The 8,237-nt window shown below is 41.6% G+C and overlaps 1 non-coding gene across 1 annotated transcript; it reads left to right on the top strand.

The window, feature by feature from the left end:
• Positions 1-2,749: 2,749 nt before the first annotated feature.
• LOC142081509 (small nucleolar RNA SNORD45) lies at positions 2,750-2,835 on the top strand. Its single transcript, XR_012673371.1, has one exon. It is a non-coding gene; the product is annotated as a small nucleolar RNA SNORD45 (small nucleolar RNA).
• The last annotated feature ends 5,402 nt before the right edge of the window (positions 2,836-8,237 follow it).

Raw genomic sequence — 8,237 nt, 5'->3', positions numbered from 1 at the left:
TTTACATTTCTGACATTGGTAAGTAGAAAAATCTTCACCTAATGGGGGTATGCTATTTCCATTTTGTCTCAAAAGAGACATAAGGATATGTAGGTCATTTGCTAAGATATTACCTAGGAAGAAAGACCACCGGGGTAAATTCAAAAGATGGGATTTGTCCCAGAATTGCACAGTAAAGGTTTAATTCTACATTTAGCCACCAGTAAATGGCCATATTTCTACAATGGTCAATTCTATATTTAGCCTCTCAAAAAATTACCATACTAGCCCCTGTATGGTCAATGGAAATCTGAGGTTTAATTCAGCTACCAAAATATAGGAGTTCTAGTGCCACCTCAAATGCCAATAGCTATCTCACCTGATCTCAGTTTAAGAGAAGTAGGGATTTTTCTCTACTTCTCCTAAGAAGTAGGGATTTTTCATTTGTCCTGTGTCATATCTGCTAGCCCCATGCATGTCTTGGATATCCTGGGTCATCTCAAACGGTTCTAGGTGCTTCTGATCAGGCAACTGAATAGAAGAACCCTCAGTCAGTGATACCTGAAAAGCAACTAAACTCTCTATAAAGAAGGTACTAGGGCAGGATTAAATTGCCTAAGCACTAACATCTGACACAATTTGAGATATCTTAAGGTACTTGAGATAGGTAAATATGCCATGGGGTTTGCAGGAGATTTTTCAAAACAGTAGCTACAATCCAGGGTAACCCACGGCATCAAAATGACACCTACTTTTCTGGAACTGATCCCACTTTAATGCTGATGAGCCACAGCACTCTTTACACTCTGTTGTTTGTACTACCTAGATGCAGTGAGTGTAGATGCAGTCACTACATTGCAGCCATTCAAAATGAGATGGACTAAACCCCATCCCTGGTTTTCTGGAGAGATATACAGAGTTTACAATGCAGTCTATCTCATCCCAAAAAGCCACTTCAGGTAAATCAGACACTTTTTTGGAGTAATTAATCTACTTCTTTTCATTGACTATAAAGGGTGCATGTGGACTGAGTTGTTGTTTTTTGTAAACAAAAAAAAAGGGGGAAATGTGGAGAGAAAAGACCTGAACACCTGGCTTAGTTGTCCCTTCTGTAAGGAAACTGTAAACATCAAAATGAAAAAGCTCTCAGTTAGGAATGCTGCTTGCGGTTACCCTGAGGTGTGGCCTAATGAGTACCAGCTGATTCAAGAGCCAAAACAGGTGAAGGGAATTGTGAGCAGACGTGTGATCGTTGCCGGAAGGAAGATTTGAGAGAGGCAACAGAGAGAGACAGAAGGCTGAGGCAATGGAGAGAGAAACTGTGGGACTGCCCTGTTATGATAGAGGCTCCAGTATTGCTGCGCATATATATGAGAGGGTCTGTGCTATCTTACACCACAAATGGTGCCTGAGCAGGGACTGAAAGAGGAAGACCTGAGGAAAGAAGGTCTGGAAGAAAGGAAATAGAACTATCCAGTGGTGTACCCCTGTTGAGCTGGATGGAGGACAATTCGGGTGAGCAGCCACAGAGAAGTTATATGAACTTTATACATTAGTTATGGGGCAGTCGGCATCTCAGTCACAGAAGCTTCAACTTGAAATGTTTCAACGTATTTTGAAGGTAACAAGGTTTTAAAGGAAAGCGAACTCTGTAATGGAGAACAGGAAAGGTCTTTGTATTAGAAGTGTTAAGAAAATAGGTTTAGTAAGTTAAGATTTGTATTAGAAGTGTTAAGCTAAGCTTTGTATTAGAAATGCTAAGTTTGTATGCTGTTTTGTCATGTAGAATTGATCTTTGTGTTGTAGTGTAAATAATTCCTGTAGACTGTAACGTTATATGATAAAAGAAGATAGTTAAGATGAATATTTGTCTGGCTAAAAGGAGAATGACCATGCCCATATTGGGATTCGTCATTACTCTGGGTTCGCACTCCCACTCTGACCCTGGGTCACTCTGACATCTGGTAGCAGAGGATGGTTGGAAACATGCTGGGCTTGTAGCCCAGGGGTCTGGTAGCAGAGACTACAATTCTTCGAGACTGCGGTAAGCGCAGCGAGAGAAGGGGAGTGGGAAACAAGCGACTGGGAGTTTGTACTATTCTATGGCTCAGATGAGGTAGAATAGATAATAGTGCAGTCTGGCCAACTGCCTCCCAGAGGATGAGCTGCTATCAGGGTATGTGAGGCAGCTGCAGCTGCTATCAGGGTATGTGAGGCAGCTGCAATGTTGCTTGCTAGTTTACTCTCTAAGAGAGGGATTGAGACAATGGTGAAACAGCTTATTAAGCTTTTTAAAGACATTTTCTGAGTTGTTGTCTTTTGGAAAAAAAAAAGGGGGGGAAATGTGGAGGGAAAGGACCTGAACACCTGACTTGGTTGTCCCTTCTGTGGGGAGGCTGTAAACATCAAAATGAAAAAGCTCTCAGTTAGGAATGCTGCTTGCAGTTACCCTGAGGTGTGGCCTAATGAGTACCAGCTGATTCAAGAGCCAAAACAGGTGAAGGGAATTGTAAGCAGACATGTGATCGTTGCCGGAAGGAAGATTTAAGGGAGGCAATGGAGAGCAACAGAGATGAGAAGCAACGGAGAGCGACGGAGGAGTGAAGCAACAGAGAGGTACAGAAGGCTGAGGCGATGGTGAGAGAGACTGTGGGACTGCCCTGTTATGATAGAGGCTCCAGAGGGTCTGTGCTATCTTACACCACAAATGGTGACCCAGGTGGGACTGAAAGAGGAAAGGCTCCAGTATTGCTGCGCTTTTATATGTGAGGGTCAGTGATGAGTGCTGGCATGTATTATCTGATGTAGAGTTTGATGTGTATCATCACTGTAGCTCCAGAATTACTCTGAGACCCACCTAGGTGAGCCGCCGCAGGGAAGTTATATGAACTTTATACATCAGTTATGGGACAGTCGGCGTCTCAGTCACAGAAGCTTCAACCTGAAATGTTTCAATGTATTTTTGACAATGTATTTTTGAAGGTAACAAGGTAATGGAGAACAGGAAAGGTCTCTCTATTAGAAGTGTGAAGTGTTAAGTGTTAAGATAGGTTTAGTCTTTGTAAGATAGGTTTAGTTTAGTAAGTTAAGCTTTGTAAAATAGGTTTAGTAGGTTAAGACTTGTATTAGAAGTATTAAGTTAAGCTCTGTATTATATTTTGGAGAATGGCTAAGCCCATACTGGGATGCGTCATTACTCTGGGAACGCACTCCCACTCCGACCCTTAAGGTCACTCTGATGACAGGTGCAAAGGGTATTACCTCAGATATTTACAGTGTAGATGTCTCAAATTCAGCAAGATGGATCCTCGCAAAAAATCTAGAAAAGAAAAGGAAAGAGAACAGAAAAGAAAAGCGGTGTTCAGTTTTTTTCAAAGAAAGTGTATTGATACCCTTTCAACAGGCAATCCTGGGCTACGAACTGGGAGCCCTACAGGAAAATTAGAAAGGTTGGACAGTATTCTTCTTGCTCAGCTCAGGGCACTTGAATGTGTTTACATGTGTTTGATATTTCCGTTCTGCATGCCATAATAAGATGCCAAAATCTCCCTATGTTTCCTCCAAGGAGTATAGGACAAGGTTCAGCTAGCTAAATGTTGCACCTACCTACCCAAAACATACAGAGGGGCTTAGTTAACATGGCAGAATTGATACAGGAAAGCTACACACCTCTGGATCAACAGCTGGAAGCCAGGTAGATTAACCAAAGGCAATTCAAATAGCATTAGGCAGCTGAATGTAAATCTAGGTTCCTGTCACAAGTTTTTTATTTTACTTAGGACCACAGGACCTAAATAGTACGAGCTGGGCTACCGAACTTTGACATGTCTTAGTCAAAATGTGTATTAGCACTTAAATCTTTTGGGATTTTCAGTATTGTTAGGATTTATGTTTTCTTTGTAAATAATTTATTATGTGTATATAACACATATTATGTTAATATGTATATGATCATATTTTACTTCATTAGTTGAGGAAAGTCCTTTTACCATCCAGTGTTCATTAAAAAGGGGAGTGCAGGTGGTGATAAGCAGGATCGAAATCATTTAGTGTTTCAGCTTAACAGACTGATAGATTTTCATACAGGGTTTATTTTTTTTTCCTTTTAAGTTTGATGAAACATTCAAGTAACAGAGATAAGCTTGAATTCAGTAGTTTTAGACACCTTATAATTTTGTGATTATAGTATTCAACCTCGTGTTCCAGAACTGGATGATGCAGGTAGCATCCCTCTCCATAATGCAGGGTCTCCAAAGACTAATTCAGAACTTTCCAAATCTGTGATAATGGGAATGGAAGGTGATTTTTCTGGTGTTTGTTTCTGCAATGTACAACAACCACCTGAGTAGAAACTTTTTTTTCCCCTGCAGGAACCCTGGTGGCAGAGGGAATCTCAGTGAGCTCTGGGATTGCTCCCAGGTACCCCATGTTAAAGTGAGTAAACTGGCATAGGTTTGGATAACAACTCCTGAGCTCCATAATTTATACTAAACTGCATGAAGAGGAAAATTGCTCTTACTGTGATTTCTTAAAAATCTTCTGAGACACAACCCAATGTATATTCTTAGTATTTAAAGCAAATTTGTGCTTCTACCTGGCTGAGTTAATTGCAACTTAGATCCATTTATGAGAAACTTACTTTACATTTTGATTTAAATTAATGTTGTATTTATGTCCATGCAGTCCATGCCACTCATGGAGAAAGGCAATGGAAATCAGGATATACAAGGTGAACAGTACATAATATATGGTTGAAGTTCCTGCTTTATATAAATCTCCATACTTCACGACCATAGTGTTCCTAAGTATGGAACACTATGTTATGTTATGGCCACATATGCAAACTTCTGCAAGCATGCATACATGCAGACAAATTCAACTTAAATTCTCCCATTTTATCTTTTCATCAGACACTTGACTGATAAAAATGATTGATGCCATGCTCTTGTGGTGTATAAGATAATGTCACTTTTATATATAAGAGTGGAACCTTAGCACCTTGGCATGAATGTGATTACTGGATGACTTCAAAACAATATCTAGTGCAAAGCTGGCATTCTTGGTGGTCTTATGAGTCACAGAAAAACTCCACAAGTTGAAGAGGAGTGAGAAAAAGAATTTGAGAAATAGTTCACAAAAAAAGAACCCACAGGATATCTGTATATTTGTCCAGAATTGTTATATGATATTAGTTGTCTTGATTTGGTCTTTCACTGGGTAAATGAGCAATGGTGTGATGGGTTGACCTTGGCTAGCTGCCAGGTGCCCACCAAGCTACTCTATCACTCCCCCTCCATCAACAGGATGGGGGGCGGGGGGAATACAACTAAAAGATTATGGGTCAAGATAAGGACAGGGAGATCACTTACCAGTTACCATCCTGGGTAAAACAGACTTGACTTGGGGAAAAAAATTTAATTTATTGCCAATTAAACAGAGTAGGAAAATGAGAAATAAGGACAGATCTAAAAACACCTTCCCCCCACCCCTCCCTTGTTCTGGGGCTCAACTTCACTCATGACTTCTCTACCTTCTCCCCCACCATGGCACAAGGGGATGGGGAATGGGGAGTATGGTCAATTCATCACACATTGTCTCTCCACTCCTTCCTCTTCAGGGGGAGGACTCCGCACACTCTTCCCCTGCTCCAGCGTGGGGTCCCTTCCACGGGAGACAGTCCCTCACAAACTTCTCCAATGTGGGTCCTTCCCACAGGCTACACTTCTTTATGGACAGCTCCAGCACGGATCCTTTACATGGGATGCAGTTCTTCAGGAACAGACTGCTCCAGTGTAGGTCCCCCACAAGGCCACAGGTCCTGCCAGCAAACCTGTTCCAGCATGGGCCCCTCTCCATGGCCCACAGGTCCTGTCAGGAATGGGCTGTCTACAGGGTGCAGCTTCCTCAGGGCACATCCACCTGCTCTGGCATGGGGCCCTCCATGGCTGCAGGTGGATATCTGCTCCACCATTAACCTCCATGGGCAGTGACACAGCCTGCCTCAGCATGATCTTTACCACAGGCTGCAGGGGAATCTCTGCTCCAGCACCTGGAGCACCTCCTCCCCCTCCTTCTTCACTGACCTTGGTGTCTGCAGGGCTGTTTCTCTCACATTCTTAATCCTCTCTTCTGGTTGCTGTTGCACAGCTTTTTTACCCTTTCTTAAATATGTTATCACAGAGGCACTACCAACATCGCTGATGTCTTGGCCTTGGCCAGTGGTGGGTCTGTCTTGGAGCTGGCAGGAATAGGTGCTCTCCAACATGGGAGCGGCTCCTGATGTCTTCTCACAGAAGCCACCCCTGCAGCCTCTCTCCACTCTACTACCAAAACCTTGCCATGTAAACCCAATACAAACGGAAAAGAGCAGTCCACCAGAGACTTTTCTGCTCCTGCATTTGTACACATGACTGCAGGGTGAGCTGTGGAAGCTCTGTCCAAAAATCTGCAGGGCGAAGTGCACAACTGTATTGAAGACCTTTGTGCTGACAGGACATACATCGCAGGTGAGTGAAAAAGCGGGAGGGAAATTGTGGAAAACAATGATGAAACACTGTAAGAAAAAAATGATGAAACCCTTGCTTGGGATACATAGCTGAGTTGCAGGTCTGTCACAGTAGAGAAAATACTTCCCACCACCACAGCATTAGGAAAGAATCAGACTAGAGCACCAGATAATTTTACAAAATGTATTTAGTTCCAGAGTGTGGAGCATGTTTGAAAGAAGCTGTTTCTCTAGTGGTCATCTCAGTGGGAAACTATGTAGGTCTATTTAAGGATGAGGAAAATATTCAGTGCTTAATTGATACTGCCCTCCTTGAGCTGTTATGTGTAAGACATAAATATGATACTTAGCAGTTAAGTGAAAATGGGAATATGTCATGGTAAAGGTTGGTAGTGCTATTCACTAGAACATGGATGGGTCAAGTTTGGTGGGTGTGCAAGTACTTGCATCATCTGTGCACAGAAAACACTTCTATCAGGTCACAGAAATTATGTTTTGATGCAGGAGTGATCAGATAGCAATTGAAAAGTTATATGCAACAAACAAGCGAGAAAAAGGAACCTTTGCTTTTAGAAGCTCCAAAGTTTCCATCTATTGAAGAAAAATGAAGATCTGCCTAATGAGTGCGACCATCTTTACCTTTTCTGCCCCCATACTTGGAGTCTATATTGGGTATCAGAGGTACAGTGTCTTTGGTATGCAAGAGATACTGACCCTCTGTCTTGCACAGAATATGTTATAGGAGGCAGATTCCATAAAGAAGGAGCATATAAAATGTTTATCTTTACAAATTTTAGTTTGTGTGCACTTTTATGTCAATTTAGTTATTTTCAAAGCTATTTTTGAATTTTTTTCTCCTCATCAAGATAGCCATTTAACTGGCTACCCACCGAGTTGTTCCAATTAACAGACACCCATTGCATTATTTGTCTTGTTAATTTTTGTGCCGTGAAGGCCCAGTCATTAGAGTTCAGGCTTTGCTTCTCCATGATGAATATGTAAAAGCTCTTACCTCTCAAGCACAGCTTATAGTCACTTTTTAGTTAACTTAAGCAACTGATGAATAGCCATGTATTTAAGAAGCAGGTTTTTGAACTGTATTTATCTGACTTGAGCTCATATTTTCTACCTTTGCAAGCTCATGTTTTCTAACTTTGCAGTGGCTACAGTCTCCAGACCTGTTTCACAAACTGGAAAGCAGATAGTTCCAAAGTACCAGCTAAGTAATTCTGATTTCTACTTTGACATCCAGAGTGAAATGCATTCACCTCAGTTGTTCTGTCTTCTCTAAACAGAGTACCCAGGAAAGTCAATAGTTCCTAGAATCAGAAAATGTTGCATTCACTGCATACCAGTTCATCACCAGTTTGTGGCCTGAAATCCACAGATTTTGCGCAGCAGTGAAGAGAACTCATTCAGTCCATTCAACCTCACCTCTTCTCTCCTATTAGCTATTTAGAGGCTGTGCTACAAGCATAACAAGTTGAAAAGGTGAAATTTCAAATTGTATATAGTGGATTATAAAAGACTATTATTATCTATGTCACTAAAAGGGAAAGTGCATCCCTCGTGCAGTAACACCTACACAATATGTTCATAATTTTCATGACAACACTGACATCCTCTATGTTTGCAAGGCAACATGCCCTCCCTCCCACCTCCTAATCTCCTTCATCTGAAAGAGAAATGTATTTTTAGCTGCCTCAGTGGGGCCTAAGGCATTGATTTATGAAAATAAGGTGGAAGAATTCAT

The sequence above is a fragment of the Calonectris borealis genome, chromosome 3, assembly GCF_964195595.1.
Source record: "Calonectris borealis chromosome 3, bCalBor7.hap1.2, whole genome shotgun sequence".
NCBI lineage: Eukaryota > Metazoa > Chordata > Aves > Procellariiformes > Procellariidae > Calonectris > Calonectris borealis.
Note: the sequence above shows the minus strand (reverse complement) of the source record. Positions and strands in the feature narration are given on the sequence as shown.